This window comes from Sturnira hondurensis, unplaced genomic scaffold, assembly GCF_014824575.4.
Source record: "Sturnira hondurensis isolate 20B ecotype Veracruz unplaced genomic scaffold, ASM1482457v3 Scaffold0005220, whole genome shotgun sequence".
Classification (NCBI taxonomy): Eukaryota; Metazoa; Chordata; class Mammalia; order Chiroptera; family Phyllostomidae; genus Sturnira; species Sturnira hondurensis.
In genome coordinates, this window is record NW_028077851.1 from 673,079 (window position 1) to 693,540 (window position 20,462).

Sequence of the window (20,462 nt, forward strand, 5' to 3'; positions counted from 1 at the left end):
AGCTAGACCAGGCGGCACCTGCAGGCTACTTTAAGGAACTATGTTTTCACTTTACCAGCAATGGGTGCCATTAAAGGGTTCTTGGGGAAGGGTTGCACAGCCGATGACAGAATTACATTTTCAAAAGATCAGATTGGTTGACTGTGGTGAGTAGAGAGCAGTTTGGAAGGTGGTTATATTAGTAGGTACGATGGAGCTGGTTTGAGATTTGCAAAGACCATTCATTCTTTGCACCTGGATTTAGTGTGAGCCTTTTGGGCAGCCTCTGAACTTGCACTTAACCATATTCTTCATATATTGCATCGTTTGGGTGTGATGGGATGCTGAGCACAGCAGTGGTGGGTGGGGGATGGGGAGGTTCTGGCCTACAGTGTTACAGGACTACCTTCCGAGACTGCTGATTTTAGCATCTTAGGGTCTTTTCTTTTCCCTTCTTTGTTGCTAGTGTTCCCCAGAAAGGGTAAACACCATTATTTCCTTTTTCACTTTGATATCTTGATGCCTTCGACATATGTTGAATTAAAAGTACTATTTCGAATTCCCATCCTGCAGGGTTTTTTTTCTCTTTGTGTTCCTAGCTTTTGAGACCAACTACAGATCTAATACAAGGGTTTCTGGGTTCATGCTTGATATATGATAATTTGAGGTGATTTATATAATGAAAAAGGAAAAAGATCCTGAGGTTCTATTGTGTGTTTTTTGTATGTCTATTACAGTACTTGTTCATTCTGGTTTGCATTACAGTTATTTATGAAAGCACATTAAATTATTTCTACAGCCCCGCCCACCTTCCCTTTTGCCTCCTATTCATCCTTCAGGTTTTATGTCATCATTACTTCTTCGGGGACGCCTTTCCTGACCTCCCTAGGGTGCCTCCCCTATCTTGTGTGTTTTTGTGGCGCTGTGATCACTTGCACTAATTCCTTTGCTGTCCCACCAGTGTTTGCCTGTTGGGTGGGGTGGGGTGGTTGCTGGAGGCTTTTCCTCAGTGTTTGCTCGTGAATGAATAACTCTTACATGAACATCCTTGGGGTCAGGAGACTGTTTTTCATGGTTGACCTGACTGTTTTTCTTAACACTTGAAGAATTGATGTAGACTTTCAGCAGGCTCCTGGGGTTCCATGCCCCATCTCACCCCGGTATATGCTGACTCCAGCAGCCCCAGGCCACTGTTTTGGGCCTGGGTGGTTCCCATGGCCCTAGGTGGTATCCTTGGCACCAGGCTCCTGCACACCCAGCCCTCTAGCTCACTCCAGTTGCTATAGACTACAGTGGCCCCGGGGAGGTCCTCTGGCCCCAGGCTCCTGATGGACTCTTGCAGACTCAGCCTCCCAGGCAACCCCTGTGACACTGGGCTCCCAGTGGATTCCTCCGTACCCTGGCTCCCAGGTCACCCTGGTGCCAGCTGGCTACTGTGACCCCTGGTGGTTCCCATGCCACCAGACTCCTAACATATTCTAGCACCAGCTAGCTCCTGTGGCTCTGGACAGTTCTTCTGGCTCTGGGTTCCCAATTAGGCTTATGAACCCGGAGTCCAGGTGAGTACTTGTGAACTTAGGCTCCTGGGCAGGCCTAGTACCAGGCCCATCCCACAGACCCAGTCATTAGGCTGCTCCCTGTGTGTCCACACACCACCAGGCCTGCCCTCCTGCTGACTCTGGCACCAGACCGGTCTGCTCAAGGACTCTAGTAGCAAGCCCGCTCACTGACACCACCAGACAGCTCACACAGAATCGCGGACAGGCTGACCAGTGAAGGGCTTTTCCCACCAAACCAGTCTGTAAAGATGAGAAAAGTTGTTGTTTCCTTCTTCAAATGTACAGACAGCAATGTGAGGCCACAGGGATCATGGGTAATCGAGGAAACATGATACCACCAAGGGAAACTAATCGAACTCCAAGGACTGATCCTTAAGAAAGGGAGATCTGTGAACTGTCTGACAAAGATTTCCGGATTTTCCTTTTAAAGGAATTCAGTGAACTACAAGAGACCACAGACGACCAAATGAAATTAGGAAAACAATTCATGAACAAAATGAGAAGTTTAGTAAAGAAATAGAAACCATTAAAAAAACCCCAATAGGAATCCTGGGAGAATATTTATGAACCATCTATTTGATAAGGGGTTAATATCCAAATTATATAAGGAATGCATACAGTTTAATAGCAAAAAACCCAAAACAATCTGATGAATAAACGGGCAAAGGATTTGAATAGACGTTTTTTCCAAAGAAGACATACAGGTAGCCAACAGGTACATGAAACAGTGCTCAACGTCACTAATCACCAAGGAAATGCCAATGAAAACCACAATGAGGTATCGCCTCACACCTGTCAGAATGAACCCAGAATGACCATCATCAAAAAGACAAGAGAAAAAAGTACTGGGGAGGCTACAGGGTAAAGGGAGTCCTCGTGCACTCTTGGGATCGTAACTTGGGTGTAGTCACAATGGAAAACAGTGTGGAGGATCCTCAAAAAATAAAAAAATAGAACTACCATAAGATCCAGCAATTCCACTTCTGGCTATATATTCAAAAGAAGTGAAATCACCGTCTTGAAGATTTATCTGTACACCCAGGTTCATTGCAGCATTATTCAAAATAGTCAAGACATGGAAACAACCTAAATGTTCATCAACGGAAGAATAGATCAATTTTTATTTGGCCATAAAGAAGAAGGAAATCCTGCCTTTTCGGACAACATGCATGGCCCTTGAGGGCACTATGCTCAGTGAAATAGTTCAGAGAGAGAAAGACAAATGCCATATGTTTTCATTTGTATGTGGGGATCTAATTAAGATGAATTTGTAAAGACAGACTGTAGAATGCTGGTTCCTAGGGCCTTGGGGGTGGGGGAACAGAAAGATACTTATTGGTCAAAGTATACAAACTTCCAGCTGTAAGATGAAATGGTTCTGGGGATCTCATGTATAGTATATGTTCATTATAATCAATAATACTGTATTTATATATTTGAGAGTTGTTAAGAGAGTAGATCTTGAATGTTATCACTACGATAAAGTGATAATTATGTGAGAGGGTAGAAGGGCTAACTCACCTTACTGTGGTGAACATTTAGAAAAAATATATGTATGTCAAATTGTGATGTTGTACACCTTAAACTACACATGTCATATGTAAGTATTACCTCAATAAAGCTGGAAAAGAGAATTGATGGAAAAGAATTGATGTATCACTGACTTCAGTCATCTCACAGGTCATTTTCAGCAGACACACCACTATTCGAGTGCATGTTGCTCACCACTAATTATAAATATATTAAATACCATCTATTCACAAGAGCAACAAGATTCTAGACCACATCACGTATCCAGGAATATAGCAAAGTGCTTAAGAGCACAGACTCTGAAGGCAAACTGTTAGGATTCAGATCATGGTTGTGGGTTTCGCTAGGTGCATGGCCGTGTGCCAGTCATTTGACCTCTTCGTGCTTCACTTTCTTCATTTATAAAATGGGGATGATGATTCTTACCTGAAATAATGTTAGGAGGTGTAAATGAGTAAATCTCTGCAAATCCTTTACAGTGATGCCTTCCTTAGATGTTAGCTATTATTTTGTGACTGTTCTGAGGAAGAAGAGCAGGCTTGTGTCATGTTCATTAGGCCCATAGAGCAAAAATGCTCAAGTTCCTCCATGGCTCCTCTTTCGGAAGTTGTAAACAAGGATCGCCACAGTATTTTCAGCTTATACTTCTGCTCAAGAAGTTGATTTGATGTTTTCCAGTTTCCACGTTTTAATATGCAGATGGTAATGTAGTTATATTGTTTTCCTACCAGTTTACTGCAAATGCTGGAAGGCCAACTGAAAACTTAGGATACTGAGATAATAGTGTGAAAATATTTTAAAGGCTAAACAAACCCCCCTGAACCTGTGTGGGTGGGCCCCAAGGCTGCTGAATTGTGAGGCTCTGCAGGGGAAGTGAGTGGGTGTTTGTGTATGTGTGTGTTTGGGGCTGGTGTGGAAGCTGCTGGGATTTATGAGGTCTGTTCAGAAGGTATCCAGCCATGTAATATGAAAAATAGAGACATTTATTGAAGAAGATATAAGATACAGGAAACATTGTGCATAAGACAATGATGCCTCAGTCCCCTGCAAAACAGGCACCTTGGGACCTCACACAGTTCTCCCAAACACCAGCTGCCCCATTGTATTTTCCTGAATCTCTGAAATCTTCCCTTTCAAAAGGGTTTTAGTTTTGGGAAAAGGCAGAAGTCACAGGGCTCCAAATCTGTACTGGAGTGGGCCTCAGTCACCTGGGTGATTTGATGTTTCACTAAAATCTCTGCATAAGACGTGATGCATGAGCAGGCACACTGTTGCTGAAGCTGCCAATCACCAGTTGCCCATAGCTGCAGCCTTCTGAATCATGTGAATAGTTCCCACAGAGGAATGTTTAAGCTTAATGCAAAATTTGAGCAGATTCTTTGCTGTACTTGCTCAGTTGTTTTGAATGTTACAGCCACACAGTACACATGTTTACTCAATAGCGTCTACCACCCCCACTAACTAGTACAGTGTAGTCGTCATTGTTCATGCATTCACATTCCAGTCCACTCTCCTTGGCTGCTGGTTGCATCGATGTGTAAACTGTTCCTGTTATATTAACAATGGCTGGACTTTTTCTGACCTCTAAACATATCTCTATATTTTAAACTTTGTACAGGAGGAGAATATATACACAGCAAGGCACATGCACATCGTAAGTGTACAGACTGAATTTTCACGAGAAAACATACCCAAGCAACCAACACGCAGACCAAAAGCCAACATAATGAGCAGCCCAGGAGCCCTTTCCAGTCACTAGTTCTTCAACTCTAGTCACTGTCCTGACTTCTAACACCATAGATTACTTTTGTCTGTTTTGGTTGTTTACTTAGATAAAATTTTACAGTGTATACTCCTTTGTGTCTGGTTTTTATCATCAATATTATATATGTGGGATTCCTCCATATTGTTATGTGCAGTTGCCTATTATTCATTTACAATGTGTATATTATTCCACTGTGTGAAAATGTAGCTCCCATTCTGTTGCTGATGGGCATTTGAGTGGCTTCCAGGTTGGGGCTACTGTTTATTTTTGTTGGACATATGCCTCAGAGTGGACTTGTTGGGTCATAAGGTATGTGGATGTTCAGCTTTAGTAGATTTTATGTGTATTTTTTTTATGCTCTAGAGGTGATTCTGATTCCTGGCCAAGGCTGAGAACCACTGATCTATAATATCCACCCAAAAGGAAGGTTTAAAGCCACACTATCAAAGCATGGATGAGCTCATTAAAGATGTACTATTAAGAAGATGAATTACGAGGATCATTCAAAAACCACCTCACAGATAATGCCAATATCTCTTGCTTGAATAGTCAGCTTGCTTTTTCCGTAAAGGGTCGGGTGGGTGAGTTAATGCTAGATCCTGGCTCTCTCATTTTCTTTTCTCCCTTGGTTTGACCCTGATTTCTCTCAGGTTCAGCAAAGTGGAATGCCGACTGAGAACTGAGATGGAGAGAGAGCGTTGCCAAGTGCTGTTAATTATTAATGAAGTGAATTTGCATCAAACCAAAGGGGATTAAAGTGGCTTAAAATGAATAGCAAGTTCTCGATAAGGCTTCCCCTATTCCCAGGCGACTGGAATGATGCACTAGTGTTGGAGCACATTAATTTAATCGAAGCGCTGCTTCTCCCAGTGTAGCGCGGAGCTGGATGTCAGCCCAGCCAGGGACAGCAGGCTCTGAAGCAATTTCTGCTTATGACGATGGTGAGTCAAAGTGACATGAGCGCGACATGGCAGGCCGAAAAACTGCTTGAAATGCGACTCAAAGCAAAATGTCCTTTCACTGTCCCGCCACAAGCACTAGGGAGAGAACGGGGCCTTGCTTACTGTCAAGTGGATCTGGGTTCAAACCCCAGCTCAGCCTTACAGGATGTCTGACCTTGGGCAGGTTGCCTAACCTCAAGGTATTGTTATCATCATCATCCTCGCTGTGCAGAAGCACCCGGAGGGTAAGCAGCTTCCCCTAAGTCACGCCACAGTGAGCGGAAACGTTTGATTGAAACCCCATCTCAGTTCGATGGAAATGGAAAGTGGACATTGGGTTCTCTTCTGGAGACCTAAGTGGGGATATGACAGCTTTATAAAGTTTATAATAACATCCTCTTCATCTGTAAAATGGGATAACTATACGTAGCTTAAAAGTTTGTGTATCAACTGCCTGGTTCACAATAGCTACCTAGCAGATAGCAACTGTTACTGCTTATGGTGCTGTGAGGCACACTGTTGACAGTGTACCTCTGTGGTGGGAAGGAGCAACGGAGGAAAGGGGGTGCTCCAGAAGCTAGCCTTTGGGCCCGATGCGGGCCAGTGGTGAAAATGGAAATATTTCTAGCTGCTGCGGCTTCAAAGAAGGTCATTGAATCTGTGTAAAACATAAAAGGATCGGCTACCAGGATTTTCTATTCACTACACACACATGTACACTCATGTCCAGGGAAATGTGAAAAGCTAAGCTTAAAATCTGTTAAAAATGTCAGGGTGGCTTGGCATGGCATTCTGGACAGGTCAGTGCTATAACTAAGATATCTCTCTTTTAAAGAAACTTTTTAAAAAAGATTTTTGTATTATCTTTACAGGGGGAGGGAAGGAGAGAGGGAAAGAAATATCAATGTATGGTTGCTTCTCGTGCATCCTCTGCTGGGAACTGGCCTGCAACCCGGGCATGTGCCCTGACTGGGAATCTAACTGCAGTTGTTTGGTTCACAGGCCCGTGCTCAATCCACTGAGCTACACCAGCCAGGGCCTAAGATATCTCTTGAATGACACCATCCCTGTTCAAAGGAAACTTCTGTAGGGGGCCACGTCCCCTAGGCCACAGCTGACTAAACCTTGTGTGAGTGTGAAATTGAGGGCCTTTTTGGCCTCATGTTTGAAGATCTAGTTCCAGGGTTAGCATTTACAGAAGGCTTTCCCTAACAGTTTACGGCATTAGGATAGCACTGACGTAGATGGGGTTGTGATACATATGAGTATGACGGGAACGACCTAAACGGCGGAGAGATGGCCTGGTTATTCCATCCAAGCCCAAGATACCAACTGACATGGAAAGAACAAGAGTAACAACAGTGCAGCATTTACCGAACACTTATTTTGTGTAAGGCATTGGGTTCAACACTTCTCATACATGATCTCTTCTGATAACCTTAGTAAGGAAGAGACGATTATTTCCTCCATTTCAGAGATGAAGAAACTGAAACTTCCTTCAGTTCATTGACTTTCCAAGCTGGAAGCAAGCACAGATCTTATTGCTTCTATTCCCTTGCCCTTCAACCACCCCCTCTGCAGCGAGACCATTAGCCGATAACGAGGCCATTGTGGCATCAGAGCTGGGAGCTGCCCTGTAGTTCAGTAGAAATCATGTTCAGCATGACTGTGTTACCATTTTTCTGTGCATCCCTTGTATTTTTTGGGTTATTTAGACCGGATTGTTTCAGGTTGTGAGAAATTGCTCTTGTTCAGTTGATAGCAATTCATTTGTTTCATGGTGAAAAGATCATTCTTTTGCATTTGAGCAATAGATAATTAAAGAAATTCCTGAAGCAGTCTGAAAAGCATTTGGTATATGAAAAAAATGGCCAGGTCATTAAGTGATTAGTTTCCATACCCTTTTTGTAATGGGTAATAGCAACATCTATATAGGGAGAAGTCAGAGAGATCCTAGGAGGTTAATATGTACCCGGGTTCCCCACTGAAAGTGATAACGCAGGCTCGGAACACAGTATCACTAACCAGTTCCTCGGTACCGCAGGAAAGCAACCCCTGGAGTAGCTGCATGCATTACAAAACTATTTCAACGCTTGGACCATATGCCCTTTGGAGTTAGATTTACAGACAATTCAGCATTCTCCGCAACACTCCCATGCTACAATTTCAATGCTGGTAGATTTCCATCAGTTAATTCATTCAACATATATTTATTTTGTAATTATTATGTGTAGACAATTGGGTTCCATTCCGGAGACAACCCCAGGCAAGATGGAGCTTACACGGGGAGGTGCCCAGAGTAAGCCGCACTTATGTAGGGCTGGTGAGGGCCGCGATGATCACACACACTGAGGAAGTGGGATGTAGCTGTGACGCTTGAAGCTTCTATTTGCTAAAAGAGCAGTTTTGCCATCCCAGACTCTTTTCTACCAGCTACCAGGACCCAGAACCCTGCAAATCAGTGGCTCTCACACTTTGGTGGATATGAGACTCACTCAGAACCTGGTAAAGCAACAAAGCCCAGATCCTGCCTCACTTCACCAAAACTGGGCCCTTGGTCTTCCTCAGCTCTGCAGGAGATTTGGACACAAGCCTGAGGGCGAGAACCTCTGCTGTGGACTGACGCCACACCGTGTCACCGGATGCCATCTGACATGTGCGACAGCCATTTCTTTCCTAAGTTTTCTTTCTGGCACGGGGAATAGGATCTGCGGCAGGATATCTGATTTCCAGAGACTATGGCTTCTTCGGAGCTGAATTACTCGAAGTGGAAAAATACAATTTTATATCTCTTTTCATGTTGGTTACCTTGCCCATGACCTATATCTTTGGTTTATATTCTCATTTTCTTTGAAGTTGCTTTTTGAGCAGAAAACATTCTCAGCAGTGCTCTTATGAATTCAAGATCTGGGATTAAGTAGGATATGTCAGTGCCAAAACAGAGACAAATACTTGATTGAAGACCATATCTGTTTGGGGGGAGAATCTGCGTTTCTTAGTTGTTCCTTGCTTTTCCATTTCCATTTTATTGAGACACGATTTGAAACCAAACCTTTCCATTCACTATTGTGTGACTGAGGGCAAGTTGCTTATCCTTTCAGCGCTTCGGTTTCCTCGTCTGTACGACGAGGAGGGTGGTAATGATAATACTTACCTCTCAGGGTTGTTGTGATGGTTAATTGGGCTAACACATGAAAGCACTAGAATCAGAACCTCGTAAGTGCTAAATAAATGTTCCTGTCTTATTTTTTCCATCACGCCCTTTCAATGTCTCATTCCTCCTTGTGTGCCTTTTGTTTCCTTTCTGGATTAGGTTGAGGCTAAAGACCAATGGGTTCTGGCAAGATTAATTTAAAACGAATGAGGGCCTCCTGGAGGACTAAAAATGAAATTAGACTAGCGTCATGGTTACTGCTAAGAGTTCTTACAAACATAATGTTTAGAAACCAGGGATTAAAGTAGAATTGAGAAGTAGAGTTTAGTGTCAACTAAAGGTAATGCACTTTGAAATGGTGGGCCAAAGGCCCCCCATATTGGTTCCCAGAACGTCCCCAGAGGTGCCCTGAAGCCTCCTAGGACACGTTCCTTTCTGCCCCAGCCACACCACCTTGCTTCCGCTTCCTGGGGTGTGTGCAAAGGGCGAAAGTGAGAACCACAGGTGGATTGCGGGTAGAGTTGCGGTAGGGGATCTCCCTCTAAGGTGGACTGCATTTCAGTACGATGTCTGTCTTTCCATTTTGGAGAGCGCAGGCTAATATGCAAATTCTTCACCGAAATGTTTGCTGCCTCTCTGACTCCTTCAAGACCCCATCGGGGTCCCACAGACAGTCCTGATAACCAGTTGCCGGGCAGGCACCTAAGCGCATCTCCCTTCCCTTCTTTCTAGATGCTTTTGGAGACCTGGGAGGGCCCAGGTCTCCCTCCCCCCAGTTTTCCTTATCTGTCCCCAGCTTCACTGCACAGCCCTCCACTCCTGCTCTGCCATCCACTTAAATTCTTTGTTCTCTTATACAACCTCAAGTTTCCTCTTTAAAAGAATGTATATGTCTTGCTACCTATCCTCTCCTAGGAAGAGTGATACATAGAATATACTTTGTTCCTGTGTACAGAAATAAAACCACCACAATATAAGGATTTCATGCCTGGACAATTTGAGAAATAGGAAGGATTGATGCACTATATACTTTTAAAAATATATAGTTAGTTTTATTTGTGTTTGGCCATTTCTACAGTGGGTGCATTTTGTGTCAATTTCCTGTATTCTCATGTTTGTTCTCACATACCAATTCTTAAAGGGCCATTTGTTATGCTATAAGTACGAAAGTTAGTATGGTGGTCATCACTGTACTGTGTTAGTTTCATATAAAATCTTTTATGAGAAATTTCTAATTTGCTAAAGAAGAAAGATAAAAATGTGTCTGTGTTATTCACATACCTATTCAGACATGCTTTTTACCAATTTTTATCTTGAAATAATGACAGAGTCCCAGAGAGTCACTTCCCACAATGGTGACATATCACATAGTATCAACCGAGGACATTGATGTTAGTACGCCATTAACTACACTACAGATTGTTTTCGGTTTTCATTATCTTTACATGCCCTTGTTTGTGTGCATGCATGTGTTTGTGTGTGTGCACCTTTCAGCTCCATTTTATTCCATGTGTAGATTCATGCGACCACCATCACAATCAAGATTCAGATCTGTGCCATCGCCACCAAGTAGCCTTGTGCTGCTGCTTTATATGTGCGTGCCCCAGCAAGTGATCTGCTGTCTCTCTGCAGGCTTATCATGTTGAGAATAGTGCGTAAATGAAACCGTGCCGTAGGTAGCCTTTCCAGAGTGATTTTTTTCACTAAGTATAGTGCCCTTCAGATCTGTCTAGGTTATTAACATGTGTCAATAGTTGGTATGTTTGTGTTGCTGAGTAATATTCCATTGTATGGATAGACCAGTTTATTTAACCATTAGTAGTCTATCCTCTTTCATTTTTGAACTTAGCTTTGTTCGTCTTTGAGGTCCTGATTTTCTACTATAGCTTCTATGCCTGAGGAAGCCAATTCAGTGCTTTGAATTGAGATTCTGGCATATGAGTGTTTACATATGAGACTTTACATTGTGATATATTTTCAGCTGTGAATAGTAATCTTTTTAGTAGCATTCAGGTGGGTTTTACATATCTTTGAGCTATGGGATGGACAGTATTTTCAATTATGTCCACTTATTCTAAAACCTACACTTCTATTATCATTTCACATCTGCTCTTTCCTTAGGTACTCATACAAATGTCTTACATATGTTGGATAAGATCAATTTTGTAAACAGTGGTTCTTTGTCCAACATGATAATGATATTGTATTATTATTATATGATATAATAATATTGTATATTATTGTATATATATTAACTTTAATTTCTGTTATTATTACTTACAGAAATCATATTCATTATAGGAGTCGCTGATGATGAAAGAGAAGAAGAAAAATTTTTAAAGATTTTATTTGTCTTTAGTAGAGGGAAAGGGAAGGAGAGAGGGAGAGAAAATTCAGTGTATGGTTGCCTCTCGTGCATCCCCTTCTGGGAATTGGCCTGCAACCCAGGCATGTGCCCTGGCTGGGAATTGAACCACCATCCTTTGGTTTGCAGGCCTGTGCTCAATCCACTGAGTTACACAAGCCAGGGCCAGAAAATTTTTAAATAACCTGAAATCCCGTCACATAAGAAAAACTGCTATGTAATATTTTATTGTAAATTCAACCAGGGCCTTTATAATGGTTAAACTTTTGGGTCCTCAGTATTAAACTGTCCGTTCTCTAGATCTTACCGGTATTACTCATATCTCTGGGAGCAGAGTTAAGTGTCAGTATCCTGTGCTTGTGAGCCTCAGAAATGAACAAAGGAGCCAGAGTCATATGTTCATTCTAGTTTTATGGTCCAGACCTCTGTGTCGAAATGCTCATCTTCTTCCCTAACTGGTCACCTGATCTGGCATTTGCCAAAACCTCAATAGGTCCATTTCTATCCTGCCCCCACCCCTGCTCTTCCCTGAGACGCAGGGCAGGGCCAGCCCCAATCTGATTTTTTTTTCCCCTGAGAACCCTTCCTTAGTCCTGGTTGGCCTTCCAAGGTCAAGGGTACCCCTGTCCTAAGCCAGAGTCACCCATAGTTTCCTTATGTTCACAGTAATCCCATCAAGGGCAAGGGATCCAGCAGCAGGAGAAAGAAAAAGGTTACCTATGTCATTCCTCTCTGGGAAGCATCTACAGCCAGAGCACCGGTCTGCTGGATCCTAACTGTGACTTTCCTGGTGCCTGTCAGAGTTCTCCCCGCTGAGATCACCGGGAAGAGCAGGGGGCCGTGGCTTGCCTTTCCTTCCCCTCCATACTGGAGCACAGGAGCGAGGGTGCACAGTTACTGCAGATTTGATTCCTGGCCCGAGGTGTACGCCCTCGCCAGCCCCTTCACCTTCGGGTGAGCTCCAGGAGGGAGGGTGCGCATTCACATCCCGTCTCTGCTCTGTGGCCCAATGTCTTGCTCAGAGAGGATGTCGAGCAATTATTGGGGGCCTCCCTGAGCCCTTCTTCTCCCAATCCAAAATTCAGATTGAAATGTTTAACCGCCATCATTACAGGGATAACCTTAAATCACCTCTAGTTTATGAAAATAATGAAGTTGATTGCCAGCTTGTTGCTAATATTATTACAAATTGCAGGGGTCCATCCCCTGATTGATCCTGGTGCATCAGCGTGTCTCAATTTTGTCATATCATCGGTCTCATCCTCACAACTGCATAATTTCTGCATTCCTGAGCTCTCACGTCCTAGCCAGGGGTGTCCAACCCACAGCCTGTGGGCCGCACGCAGCCCCAGATGCCTATGACTGTGGCCCGACACAAAATCGTAAATTTACTTAAAACACGATGAGATTTTTTTGTGGTCACGTGTCCCAGTGTATTGAATGTGTGGCCCAAGACAACTCTTCTTCCAATGTGGCCCAGAGATGCCAAAAGGTTGGACACCCCTGGACCCAGTCCATCACTCGAATCCTGGCCTTTTCCTTACTCATCTTGCCAGCCCTCCTCTCTGGCTCTCGCTTCCAACCATGCACCATACGACGGAGACAGAGTGGTCGGTCTGAAGATCACACCCATTCCCGATCCTTCCTGGCTTGTGAAATTACCTGGATGCTACTCAGGGCCACCCCGAGCCGTCTCCTTGTTGTCTAGCTTCACGTGCTTCGGCCGCAGCCATGCGAAGCCTCCAGATTTTCCCAGAAGTCATTTTCTGGCTCCACATCTTCCCACAAGTCATTTCTTCCACTAGGATTTTTTTCAGTACAGTGTTCTTTGGGGCCAAGCTGAGTGTTACTCCCTTCTGGAAAGAGTTCTGGGATGCTTTCTGAAGAAACTCTGTGCTCCCAAAGCTCCTTAGGTGAATCTCTGCTACAGCTATGTCAACTGTGAATTTACCGTCTTCTCTACCCCGCCCTCATTACTATACTGCAAATATTTTGAATAAGATTACGCTTCATTCAGTGTCGCATCCTTAGTGTCTGAATAGAGTGGATGTTTAACACATATTTGCTGAATCAATCCATGTAATTAAAAACCTGCACATATTTTGTGTTTTTTTGTTCAACACCTGTGTTCATCTTTCAAACATAATTCTTTCTCAGTATCTTTGTCAACTAGATCACATTAAACCAGTGATTTTTCAACCTTTTTCACCTCATGGCACACATAAATTAATTACAAAAAGTTGGCAGCACACTTAAAAATGTACTTTTTGCTAATATGACAAATAGAAGTATAATTCTGATGGATTTACAAAGAAAATTCTAATAGTAATGACCTACCCTTTTTGCTCCAAAGTGACTTTAAAAAATCAGGTGCTTATACTTGAATATAGGATTTCTGATGCCAAGAATTAACCAATCAGATGCAACCTTATTATGTGACGTGACCAATAAGATGTAACACTATTATATGACATATATATTTATGGTTCCCAACAGGGCATCCGCACTGGATGGCCATGGCTGTGTTGGCTGTTGTCGTGTTTTTATTTGACAGTCTAAGGAAGGGAAAAGAGGTCAGTGGCCCTGACTAAATATCAGGTATTGCATGTTTTTAAACATGTTTTTTAAAAAGATTTTATTTATTCATCTTTAGAGGGGGAAGAAGGGAAGGAAAGAAGAGAGGGAGACAATTGCCTCTTGTGCATTCCCTGCTGGGAACTGGCCCACAACCCAGGCATGTGCCCTGACTGGGAATCAAAATGGCAATCCTTGGTTTGCAGGCCTGCGCTCAATCCACTGAGCTACACCAGCCAGGGCAGGTATTGCATGTTTTAAAACTTCTTGGGGTGTGCTGGTTGAAAATCGCTGCATTAGACCACTGCGTTCATTTCCTCAAGTTTGTTTTTTCCATCTTTGAGACGGTATCTTCCCAAGGATTGGCACCAAATACTACTTCTTTCAGGTGAGTGTCTTGACAGCATGAGAAAAGTTTCGAACAGATACTATGAGTTGACCCCTCCTGACAGTCATGATTTCTCTCATCGTCAGAATCAGAATATGAAGATCAAACCCATAATGGGTGATCCTTCAACATTGCTAAAACTCTGCCGTTGCATCTCATTGCTATCTTTATTGATCCTTGACCACATTTTATTAATGATTCTTTCACATTATCTCTACTGTGTTTTTTTCCATTACATAGCGTGGCTTCAGTCTTCACTGGCTCTTTCTGAGAACCGTTATTAAGGCTACTTATACTGACTTGCTTTTACTGCACCGGCCTTGTCTCTCCGTTTACCCTTTCCATGGACATCACTGCAGGGCTGCTCAGTGCTTCTCAGTGTGCATCAGAAGCCCTCGTTAAACCACAGACCGCTGGCTCCACCTTCAGAGACTCTGATTCAGTAGGTTTGGAGTGGGGCTGAGAATTTGGTATTTTTGAACAGTTTCCCAGGTGATGCTCACACTGTCGATATGGGGCCGCACGGTGAGACTCACTGTTCTAGCAATGGGCCTGGCACTATTTGCCAATTTTCACAGCTCTAACCACTTAAGTCACAGGAATTGATGCTGCCCCACACAGAGGAAGAAACAGAAGGCCTTTAGTTGGCTCGGTACCACGTAACTTGACTGCTCATGGAATGTGGGTTGCGCGCCTGGGCCTTTGCTCAGTGGTCCTGCTCCCGTACGTTATAAGGTCCTGGATTCCTTACTGGTTTCACTGTTTCCTTTGGGGCTAGGATACTTTGCTTTCCCTTGCTCAGTTCCTTCTGAGGGATGAACACCAGAAGGTAAGTTCACTTCGCACGTCTGGGCATCTACCTGCTTGCTTAGCTCCATATTTGTGACCCTGTGCTTACCCTGGTGTTGTTGGCTTGCCTTCACTGACTTCTTTCCATTGCTTGTTGTTAAGAATTTGAGGTTTGCCTGGTCTGTGCCAATGAGTCTTATGTCTCACATATATGGCATTCCTCAGATATATTGAAAAAGGTGATAATAGTTCTTAATATCCGTTGGGCAGCAATAACAGATCGCCTTGGGACATGTGGGGCCTCTAGTAGTCAGGAAGCCTGGATTCTCCACTGAGGCTGCTGTTGAGGTCTGAGGCCTTTGTCAAGTAGGGTTAGTACTCTGGACCCCGGTCATTTCATCTCTAAATAGGGAAATTAATTAAATGCCTGTGCACAGAATGGGCAATTTAAATTCTTCTGGGTGTCCCAGTATAATAGGGGATTTAGTAACCAGTATTATGTGCATGATTGTATGTAGCCTTTGTAAGTGTGGCTATTAGTAGAGTTAGATAACAGATTCAAGCACAGCCCACCCTATAGCCTCAGGTCTCAGGTCTCAGGCAGTCAGTGAGATAGAGCTACGGTGATGCGGGAGAGGGAATATGCCTGAAAGAGAGTTCAGTCTCATCTTTGCTCTTCCACCTCCTAGAATTCTGGACTAGGTCTCTGATCTAAGTTGCAGCTGGACTCAAAAAGACTGTTAATCCCCCCTTTAAAAAAATACTTTATTGATTTATTTCTAAAGAGGGGAGAGGGAGAGAGAAAGAGAGGGAGAGAAACATCAATGTATGGTTGCCTCTCACGCGCCCCCTACTGGGGACCTGGCTTGCAACCCAGGCATGTGTCCTGATTGGGAATCGAACCAGTGACCCTTTGGTTTGCAGGCCTATGGTCAATCCACTGAGCTACACCAGCCACGGCTTAAATCCACTTTTGAACAAAAATCCTACAGGTGAAGGTTTAATTGTGAAAGAAGATTGAAGTCGTCAGTTTTTTCTATGGTCAATTCTTAGACATATAACATTCTGTTTTCATGAGCGGGCTCTTCCTGTATGAGATCAGTTTTGCTGGTGAACTTGCCTTGCTTATGTAAGTAGCAGTAACCCTTGACCCTTGGAAGAAGACCAGGTGTGGGCCTTTCAGGTCTCGTGGTGACCTGTATGTTTTACTGTGGACGCTGTAGGGATGTTTGGTTAGTGCTTCTCATCTTTGAGGTTGTGCATAAGAATCACCTGGAGAGCTCATTACACTGAACTCCTGGGCCCCAGCCTCAGGTTCTGCGGGTCTGGGGTATGGCCTGAGAATTTGTCTTTTCAGCAAGCTCCCAGGTGATACTGGCATTGGTCCCTGAACCCAATTTGAGTTGCAGACTCTTAATTTGTTTCTAATATATCATTTTCTGTAGTCTGATGGTCCTACAACTTCTAGTGCTGTCATCTTCTGTTTGCCAGTCAAATTTTGTTGTCTTCTTATTTTCCTCACCTGCCGTACTCCTAAGATAAGGAAAGAAATGGCCAAGGTGACCTTTCTGTCATCCTGCGATGGATTTATCCCTTCCTCTGAAGGCCCTGTGGCTTGGATGCCTTTCTGGATAGGCAGTTTGGTCATGGAAAATAAAAAGGTTTATTTATGCCAAAACTTCTGAGTCTCTCCTTCCAACATCCTGGAGGCTGGATGAAAACATCAATAGACAACACAGTGACCAGATGTTTGTGTGATTTGTTGCTCTGTCCTTGAATCCCTTTGTTGGAACCCAAAGTAGAAAGTGAAAAGGGAAGTGACAGATGTGAAACTCCAGTTGCAGACCTTTTCTTCCAGCTGGCTATTTCACCTTGCTGTACAGCCTGTTCAACCCTAGTGAGAGCTCAGCGTGCTGTGGGGTAGGTTGAAGGCTATGGAAGACTCCGCAGTGAAGCAAATGCCTGCCTTGTTATGGGATGCTCCTATGTAGCTATATGGGATAGTTGTACCTTCCCAAAGCACCCTGAATCAACCAAAAGGCTTCCCCCCCAGCATTTACCATCTTTCTTAGACTTCTGAGTTATTGTATCTCAGCATTTACATACGGCATTTTGTTTATTCTTAGAGCTCAAACATGGTAGAAGTAGCCAGTTATACTTTCTGTAAGACACTTTATCATGTGCCAAGGCCTTCTGTAACTGCCAGGACCCACGATTCTTATCTTAAAGTTAGTTTGGTCCTAAGGACTTTTTAAACAAGTTTTTCCTAACTAAAACCAGATGTTTCTTGTCATTCTACAATAGAAGGTCAGAGAGCCTGTCCTTCAAACAAATCTCCATGTCTCCTTGTTGCTGGCTGGTCAGATACAATGAATTCATTGTAGACTAAAATATGCCTGCTGCATTGCAGTTCAAAAACAAAACAAAACAAAACAACTACAGTTTCTCCCATGACCAAAGTGTGGATTTGCATAATTCCAGTCTGAATCAACACTCTTTATGTTTTTACCTGTCCGAACTCCATGCTGTTCGTGTTTACCTACAGCCCATCCTTCAGTGGACACAGTGCAGTACGAATGGGCCATGTGGTGATGTTTTATTGGAACTCCAGTATCTGAGCATATAGTATGGCTACCCAGCACTGCTCTCTCTCCTGTTTTTTACTATATTGCTGGCCATACCCACATGCTCTTGATTAGATGTCAACTTCCAGCTCCAGAGAGTGAGTCCAATAATATTTCATTAAAGCTATAGTTGATGTCTGCAGAACTCTGCAGGCCACCAGAGCGTGGAGAGCAGACACTTGCCTCTTACTGGTGAAGTTGCAGTGGTCTCTCCTCTGTGCTGTTCCGTGAAGGCCAAGATCATCCTGGGGACAGGGGTAAAGAGAAGGTATCTTTTGCTCTCCAAATAACCATAAATTAACCGTTCCCTTAGAATTGCAAGAAGTCTGGCAGGGAGATGTGGGGCTTATAAAAGTAGGCCTCCAATATATTCTCAGTACTAGTGGGAGTATAAATTAGTATAATGTGTCTAGAAAGGAATCTGGCAATCGTTCTATCTGGTAATTCCTTTTCTAGGAATTTGTCAGTCATATGGGAAATTATGTTAATGTAAATAAAGATATCTGCACATGAATGTTGATTTTATTTAGTATAGATAATAGGGAATGGGCAACAGATACAATGGTTATGCTATAGTATTGCTCTATGGAGTAGTGGGTACTCCTTAGGAATTGTGTATTTGAAAGTATCTGGGGCTATATCCAGCAGCTCTGCCACGACATTACCCATCTGAAGCCCGATGTGGCGCGCACTGGAAAGGGCATCTCAGATTTAGCTCTGCACTGCCTCCTGCAGAGCGACATCACAGCCGTCTGCAGAGTCCAGAACATAGACAGTCATCATATTGCTCTCGAGTGGGGCGCCCAGATAGTCAGCCGACCAGAGGAAGTGAGAGAAGTTGATATTGGGACAGGAGTGGGCCTGGTGGAAATCAAGAAAATTGGAGATAACTACTTCTCATTTATCACTGAGTGTACAGACCCCAAGGCCCCTACCATTTGCTCTGGGGCAGGGGAGGGGAGGGCAGCAAAGAGATTCTCTTGGAAGTAGAAGGCAACCTCCAGGATGGCACGCAAGTGTGCCACAGTGTTCCCCTGGACTCACAGCTGGTGTCAGGGTGGGGGACCGTGAGATGGCTGTGACCTACGCCTTGACAGAAACATCCAAGGCCATAACCGGTGTGGAGCAATGGCCATATAGGGCTGTTGACCAGGCCCTGGAGGTCATCACTCATACCCTCATCAAGAACAGTGGGATGAGCACCATCCATCTGGTGTCCCCCCTTCAGGCCAAGCACACCTGGGAGAACTGAGGCCTGAGGTATACATGGTGAGGCAGGTACTTTGGTGGGCATGAAAGAAATGGGCATCTGGGAGCCATTGGCTGTGGAACTGCACATATGTAAGCCAGCAGTAGAGAAGGCAGTGCTGCTGCTGGGGATTGATGACATTGTCTAGGGCTGCAAAAAGAAGGGTCATGATCGGGGCCAGCTTGGTGGGGCTCCTGGTGCTGGCCAGAAGCGAGTGGTGGGCAGGGTGACCTCAACGCACAGAGCCACCTGTCTTCCCCTTCCTAACCCAGACTGCCGGGGACACAGGTAGAGGGGCGGTGCCAGTCCCTTCCTGTCTTAGCTCAATTTGCAAAATGCACTGACACATAATTCTGCTCCATTGTAAGCTTTCCTTTTAGTCTGCTTTCAATGATTACATCTTAAGTTATCTGAAAAAAAATACTGAAACAGAGAATGCTAAACATATTCAACAGAAATGGGCCGAAGAATTTGATACACCTTCACTAAGTGGACAATGTACAGAAAATGCGATAAATCTGGTGAAACTGGGTCTATCTTCGATGGTCCAAAAAGTGGTCAACCAGTCAGTATTACCACCCAGGAAAAGGAAATGTTAGTGAGTCAGGCATTTGTGAAGAGGTCCCCCTGCTCCCCACAAGCAAACAGAGCTTCTATTGAGTTAGGCACTTCCCCATAGGTCTTTGAGTCATCTGAGCAGTATTTAGGTTGGACAGTGTATTTGCCAGTGTTGTATCATGGGTTATTAGAGGATGATCTGGATGTTGACAATTCCGAAAAGTGGTTCTGAATGAAGAAGCAAATTATGCGGCCTGATGAAACTCATTTTAAACTTTCTGGTGCTGTAAATCGGCACAACTGTGTCTGCTCTTCAAGGGAAAAATCCTCACGTAATGATAGAAGGACAGTTGAATCAGCTGGGGAATTGGAGTTTGGGTCAATCTTTTGTGTAAAGGGCTACTTGGACCTATTTTTTCCATACAGCTGTTATACACGACCTGTACCTTACCATGCTGAGGGGCACTGTTTTTTATAGAGACGGCATGATAACAGTGACCTGTTCTTTCAATGAGACGGAATTCCTCTACATTATACCATTAATTGTGTGTGAGTTTCTTGATGAACAATTACCCAACAGGTGGATAGGTTGACGAGGGCTGGTGCAATGGCTGCCACCATCCCCAGACCTCTCCCCGTGGACTTCTTCTTTCGGTGTGTTGTCAAAGGTGAAGTCTTTTCCTAAAAACCACATGTGCTAGGTAATAGGAATCACTGTCTAAGAGAACCATGCCATGAAATTGATGGCAATTAAGAACCCTATGCCCAAGTGTGCTTGAGTACAGCAAGTAGACTACAGGAATGTGTAAATAGTGCAGGTCGGCAATTTGAGCACTTATGAGACTGTACCTAAGTGCACTGTCTTTTGAGTTAGTAAAGCTAAGTGATAATCATAACCTGCATGTCATTTTCCATGGGAACAACTGTAAACCTACTTTTGCCCACCCCTGTATAACAGGGTAATTCTTAGAGATCTCTTGTTAATGT

At 43.8% G+C, this 20,462-nt stretch overlaps 1 pseudogene; it reads left to right on the plus strand.

Annotated features, from left to right (window-relative positions):
• LOC118987264 (T-complex protein 1 subunit gamma-like) overlaps nt 1-19,209 on the plus strand; it is a 54,013-nt pseudogene extending 34,804 nt beyond the window's left edge.
• Nucleotides 19,210-20,462: the final 1,253 nt, after the last annotated feature.